Here is a 7,468-nt window from a genome sequence, read left to right on the forward strand (position 1 = left end):
ACCTTTTCTTTAAATAAAGGCATAGTTGAATCATTACCAATATGTGAACCTCTACAAATGTATTATCCTCTTGTCATTAAATGTCACCAGAATTACATTTAATGATGCAGGCAAGGAGCAAAGAGAAAAAGGCCAGTCTAAGGAGTTTTACCAAACAAACAAAAACACATACTGGCCAGCAATTTCTTTAAAGTCAACACAACATGCTGTTGAACACAGTGAGAGCTGAGTAGATTAACTCTAGCCCAGTGATCTCTGATAACACTCCATCATCAAGGACACTTCAAGTGTCAACCACATGTCAGTCATCATCTCTGACGAGAGTTTTGTTAAATTCATTTCAACTGGATTTTCAACAAGAAGACTGCAAAGTGTCCTGTGTGAGATTTCTGAATCTGTTCATGAGCTGTAATCACCTCACTGGTTATACATTATTACACATATACATGAGAACACAGCAGGTGTAGCCAAGTTTGGGTTCATACAAATCTACTTGGGTGGCAGTGGGTCAGTAGCACACTGAAAGGTTGTTGCTACCCAAATCCCGATGGGAGCCCCAAAGAATGCAGATAAAAGCTCTAGCAACCTAGAGCTACAATAAGATGACTAATGTCCCTGAGGCAATACTTACTGCACACTACTGGAAGAGGACAATAGATGCACAATTTTCCCCCAAATTGCTGAACAAATACCAGATGCACAGAAGCAAATGCACTGCACTTTTTAATGGTAGAGAGAAAGAGAATTTAGGTGCTGGACCAATTGTGTGCTTACATGAGATGAAATGAGTCCTGGGTGCACAATATATCATTTTCTATTATCCCAGTACTGTATTTTGTAGTTCTCATAGCAGAAGAACAATATATAAAATGATCCCTATAACAAAATTACAGCATTTTTAGAGTGTGGTGTGAACATCTTGATCAATTTCAGAAGTGCCATGTAAGTGTCTTGTCTGTTTTCATGGGTCACTATAATTTACGTTATCATAGAAACCCACATCATGCCTTAATATACTGAAAGGGAAAAGCATTATGTCAAATGCTTAATGAGTATTTTAAGTACTGAGAGAAGAAGCATAGTATGAGGCAGCAGCAGGTTCTAATGCCCATCTCACTGCAGACCATTCTGTTGCACTTCTGTGCAGAGCTGTGAAATTAATTATACAGGAGGGATGTCCACCCATTAAATCAGGCATAAACTCAGATAGAAGTGAATGCAAGATAAACAAGAACTGGCTTCTTTTATGTTGAGAAAACAAATATCAAAAGGCATGGAGAACCCTCTAAGAATTGGTCATTTCAGGTGGCCTTCAAAACAAGTGAAACAGGTAATTATCTGATTCACTGCTGAGAAAGAAACTACTAGGAGAACAAAAGGGCCACGATGACAACTCCCAGCAGCTATGCTTTCAAGCCCAGTAACAGTGTCGGACTTTCTATATTTCAAATGCCATTCATTACAGAAAATGAGTGAGAAAAAGATAGAGAGAAAGAGACCAAGAGAAGAGCCAATACAGTCATTGACGCAAAATGCCAAGTCCATCATAGTGCCATCATAACAGTGTTAAGGGGAAAACAAAACCTTTGTAGTTTCACCCTCTTATGCTTATTAATATTTAGGTACATGCATATAATATGGGATTTTTTTTCTACTTTTTAGATAATTTTGGATGTGTCAAAAAGTATGTTGCAGATAACGAACTAAATTGCAGGTGCAGGACATGTCATTTCATGTGGCTTTTTTCCTGCACACTATACATGGCCACAATGACATCAAACAAACAAACAAAACAAACAAACAAACAAAAACAACAAAAGATAGTGTCAAAACTATACAATTTGAATAAGAACAAGTGCTGACTGCCAGCATAACTACACTGAGTTTTCAGTGAGAAACTACACTCGTTTTCAGTGAGAAAACAAGAAGATAAAAACAAATATAAACCATTAAAATGGTAACATCCAAGTTAGGCCAAGACGACATTTTGCATTTGGGTTACTTCTTAATTCTTGTGCAAAATATAAATCAGCTGAGTCCTCCAACCATGCTAGTAAAATATCTTCTGGAAGAAATACAGACATATAGGTGAGAAGCTTCTGATGTATTATTACAGATCATAAAAGCATGATCCCGGGTGGTAAACTATGTACACAATGTACTGTCAGAAGAGTGTTAATAAGATCTATCTGATGATGCCTACAAAACTGGCACTGCACTAAAAGACTAACATGAGTCTTAAAGCCAGTCTTAAAGTTTATCAAACAAGTACATTACATACATAAACACAAAGTAAAAGATTCCTTAATTAATAATGAAACAAACTAATCAACCTCCTTTGAACCAAAGAGCATGTATTTTGATCAAGTAACAACAAAAGTATAACTTTGATGACAATTTTACAAATTTAAAGCAAATGTCCTATTACCTAATAATAATGAAGTTTTTAAGTGGTTGCTAATGCCACTATATTTCAAGTATTTTCAGAGGAAATGGATAGTAATATTCATCTTAAATTTCAAAGGCTTTGTGAGGAATTCAAGGCAGAAAAATTATTCACAGTTGATATTTTTGTTGTAGACACACATTTTTGTCCCCACAATCTATGATTTGCCTTCCTCCCATTGAAGTCTAAAACAATGGAATTCTTGCCACACAAAAAGATAAAGAAAGACCTTTTCTTCATCCATTCTGTTAACACATCTGAAGCTGAGTTGTGATACAGAAAAAAACCCATTACTCATAGTGAACAGAAAAGCAAAAGTCTATGAGGCCTCAGAACAAAAACCAAAAGGCTTATAGTTGCCTTATGAACAAGAAATGGGTAATATACTAAGAATGAAAATGTGACTAGGTTATACAGAATGTTTGAATAATGATATTTTTGGAAATCTATATTTGCTAACTTCACAGCAAAATTACCAGCACACTACAGACACAGGAAGACATTCCCAAAACAAGACAAAAAAACTAAACAAAACATAAAAAGTTTTTGGGAAATGCCAAACCCAAACAAAGGGCAAACGTTACAGTGAATACATCATCCCGTGGGACCTGCACACTATAGTTATAAAAATCCCTTTGTATCTTACAGGGTAATTAAAATGGTACAGATACGTAGAGGTTTCAGAAAAACAACAATGTCCCACATACTCATGAACTTGAAAGACAATCATCTACGACCTCAGGCTAGTTTTGCAACATGGAGTAGATTAGTTTAGCCTACTTCAGGACCAAAAAAAAAACAAAAAACAGAGCTCCTTCTTAAAGATGCAAAGGGTGTTCAACATCACGACACAAACACTGCTATGTTTTTACATATTGGGAGGCTGGTTCAAGAAGACAACTTAAACTAGGTTTCCTTGACTTTTTTTTTCTGAAAAATTGTTCCAAACATGCAGTCTTGTATTATCCTAAAGCAAACAAAATATCTAATGACTAAACAATTGTTAGGGTACAATGTGCTTGTATTTGTAATATATATTTTTTAAAAAAACAAATGTTTTTACTTTCCTTATGTGTACACCTCACCAAATAAACATAAGGAGACCAAAATTGAAGCCAAAACAAAGTATCCTAACTATGCAACTGACACAAGTTTTGGTGACATTCATTTTCAGCTGCAAGACCTTGCACTGGATCCATGTAAAGCAACTACAGGAACCAAGTATGAACAAAATATCCTACTGTTATAATTATACAATTCAATGGGTCAATACTTGAGGTAATACTGGAACATCATGGCTGTAAACTCAATAATGCAAGATCACTTTTCCAAGCAGAGTTGGTCATTTGCTTTTTAAACGTAAAGTGATATGGGGGTTTAAAGACATTTAAGAGACTCTCCTTTGAGGATTCAGTGAAAGTGTCATAATGTGTTTAAGAAATTGAGTAAAATTAACATTCTGCTAAATACCAACTAACAGTAAAACTGTAGTGACAGAAAAGGTGAAGAACTTAATTCAGGCAAATTATGCAAGCTTCTGTGAAAATGTATAGATAAGTATTTAAGTACTGTATCAACACTGAATATTTCAGGTATAGCTTTTTGCAAATTTGTATTTAAAAAAGACAAGGACTCTTTCACAGTCAAATTCAAATTCTTCAGCTGTAGGCATACAAATGCCTTCTTTTCCTGTGTATCCTAATCCTTTTTACACAAAATGTTAAAAGAAAGTAAACAAGGTGAATACCCATTACAGAAATCTCTCACACTAAATAAATAAACAAATAAATAAATCAATATAGGCTAAAGTTCTTGAGTTACATTTCAAGGTGTTTGCTCAAAGTCAACCAAAAAAACCCCCCAAAAAACAGCAAAGGTAAATGAAGGAATTCCTGCTAAGCAATAAATGTATGTTCTGCTTCAACTACCGTACTAAACAGGAAGTGCCACAAGGCAGCCATAGAGCTGAAAGCAACTCAACAACTTCCCGGCACTGAAATGAAATAAAAATAAATACTAACAGCCCACATTACATGCCTTTATGGAGCTCTATGTAATACAGCAGCCTACATTTACAGAATCCATCAAAATCACACATGGGGAAACTCCAAAGATGAAACAGGTCAAACATCATGTTACAGCTTGCTCTTTAAATGAAATGGAGTATCTAGTGATGCTATACAAGAAAACTAAGGGGAGAAACACACTCAGAAATTCACTTTTAGAGCACAAATTCAAGGACCAATGACGAAAAACAGAAAATTCAGATGGTACTGAAGCAGAAAAAACTACTAAGTACCTCGTTACATAAGTAGTGTTTACTCTGTAAATTGCCTTTTTCTGTGGTGAAACTATCTAATGAATCTGTAGTTCCCTAAAAATTCCTCTTCAGACATGCTTGACTAACGCTAGTCTAAATTCTACAGGTGCGAAAAAAAAAATATGGTGTATATGACACCATAATCCCTGAAGCAAAATGTGTTCTTTCTTTCTTATTTGAGTCTTTAAAATAGGTAGGTTGACCTATATAGTCTTATCTGCGCTACGTTTCCTCATAGGGTCCATTTTAAAACAATCAATCACCCAGTCAACTAATTAAACGCATAGCAGGGTTTATCCTACAAGTATTTTATTCCTCAGAAGATCAAGCACAATTCACACAATTCGTTTATTAGCAGACAAAATCGACACTATCAAACTTTTAACTCGCAAACAAATAACACTGGCGTTATATTTAATTTAAAACGCAAACTAACACTCCACCCACCGATTGAACAATTTTAAACACTGAATATTGTCAAATAATAAATACCTTTTAGCATAGCTAACTATTGCTAGAAGTCGCTCCTCGCGACAAACATCAGGAAGAGTTGCGACTGTAGCAAACAAAAATGCTACGTGTAGAATATCAAAAGGAAACATTTCCGAGAACAGAAATGTATAGTTTCACTTAGCTACATAGCTAGCTGCGCATTGTTTACAATGATAAAAACACACATTCGCCCTACATACAGCGTATCGTCGATAAATTGACGACCGTTGCGACATTGTTGTGTGCTTTTCATATTACTGTGTCATCATTTGAGGGAAGGGGGCATCACATTTTATGTTAGCTTGCTTAACAGGAGAAAACATGAGAGATTAGCGAGGATAGCCATCTCTCAACGCATTTAAATACGATGGAAAAACACGATTGCACATTCGAATGATTACCATACCCAAAACCGATGTTCTCCTAAAGTGTGAGCTTCGTCATCGTTCTAAAACAAAGTGTAGCAACTCGGGGTTGTAAGAAATTATTAATTCCTTACCCACACGACAGTCGGTATGCCCCCTCAATGTTCTGACAGTAGAAATAGGGTTGTCTTTGGGATAGTGCGCATGCTCTTACACAGCCCTCTACTGGAGGCAAAATGAAATATTAGTCTGATCAGGTTTATTGAGTTGAACAGGTGTGAGATGTGAAGAGACAAAAACTGAAAGGTTATGAGGAAGTTTGAAAAGAACATACATTTAACTTCTTAATGTAGCTTTAGCTAGAAAAGTACCATAATAGCAAAGTAAGATTTTAGAACATAGTTGCTCCTGTTCTAAGGGCTTACATCGATCCGACATTCATAAATAGCAATCAGAACACGCTAAGTGAAATCGCGCTAAAATACAAATATGAAGAGAAACTATGCATCACAGTTTATTGCAACACTTACTTAGCAACTACTGAACAGTTTAGACTTAATCACTATTTCCTTTTCCAGGGACATGTCAGAAGAAGTAGATAATTATAATTATTTATAAACAACAGATAAATCGGTAAACTTTAAATTCTATTTAATTTCAATTTATTTTTCTATCCTTATTAACAAGACAAATATGATTTAACTTGCAAATCACACAAAACTCGAATTACACTTCTGTGTTGTCGAGTTATATGTTAATTATGTTTAAACAAAATTACTTGGTGCTTAATCAATATTTTAATCAAACGATTTGAGAATGTGAACAGGAAATACTGTTTTTAATACTAATGGCACTTCACCAGAATTATCTGCCAGCAGCAAATGAAATCAGGGCAATTTACAGAAACATATAAAATCAGTGGAATCACTTGTGTTTGCCCATAGGTGCAAAGTAAAACCATAGACATCGCCTTTATACTCAATGCCTGAGAATTTTCTTTCAGTGTAAATAATGTGTTATATGTTTTGGGGGTTCTATTTCTGGTAGATATCTGTTAGACATTTCACTATTGTTTCTCTGTTGTACTATATATGCAAATTAGTACTGAATTCATTTAAAGGAAGAGATTAATTTCTTTTTCCAAAGAGAAAAAGAGATGGCAAAGATTCAACAGTTGGCAGTTTATAAGGTGAAGGCAAGCTTTGCAAGATCTTAAAGCAAAATGGAGCTGTGTCTGTACATGCCTCAGGTATTGGAGTCTCTGTGGAACCTTGAAAAAGCACAACTGACCTTCAAGCACTCCCCATGGTGCTGCCAGTCCTCTGGATAATACCAAAATGGTATTCTTACACAACATGCTAGTTCTCATCAAATACTGTGTAGTCTCTTTGGAATGTCCAGTGGAATTTTGGCCAAATGACACTTCTGTTTGGCAGTGTTCCTATCTAAATTAAATGATAATAAATAGATATTACTTGAATTTATTAAAACATATGTTAGCATATAGACTAATGTACTAAGCAAATAACATCTGTTTGACCATTCCCTACACCCACTCTCATCACAAGGTTCAGGGTTCTTTGTGAGGTCAAAAATCAGACTCAATCTCAACCTAAAATCTCAGGCGAGGTTGTAAATCTACCTGTTCTGTCAGCCCTTTGATTGGTTGTTGTTGTTTTTTGTGCAAAAGATGAAGGTCTGGATGTTTATAGACATAGAGAACGGAGGTATTGACACTGTCATTATTACCCTTTGCTTGAAACTTTTCAGTAACAGCAGTACTGATTTAGAGGTTTAAGATGACTAAAGATTTGATGAGTTTTAAAATGGGTCTCAAAGGTTTGA

The 7,468-nt window shown here is 35.3% G+C and overlaps 1 protein-coding gene across 3 annotated transcripts in view; it reads right to left on the reverse strand.

Annotated features, from left to right (window-relative positions):
* The window catches only part of LOC113572697 (lethal(3)malignant brain tumor-like protein 4), a 58,645-nt gene extending 52,803 nt beyond the window's left edge, over positions 1 to 5,842 (reverse strand). For all 3 annotated transcript variants that reach the window (XM_027002484.2, XM_027002475.2, XM_027002494.2), the window contains exon 1: positions 5,758 to 5,842. The gene's annotated coding sequence lies outside the window, so the exon portion shown is untranslated. The remainder of the gene's footprint in view (positions 1 to 5,757) is intronic.
* Between the last annotated feature and the right edge of the window lie 1,626 nt (positions 5,843 to 7,468).

Source organism: Electrophorus electricus, chromosome 10 (genome assembly GCF_013358815.1).
Source record: "Electrophorus electricus isolate fEleEle1 chromosome 10, fEleEle1.pri, whole genome shotgun sequence".
Lineage (NCBI taxonomy): Eukaryota > Metazoa > Chordata > Actinopteri > Gymnotiformes > Gymnotidae > Electrophorus > Electrophorus electricus.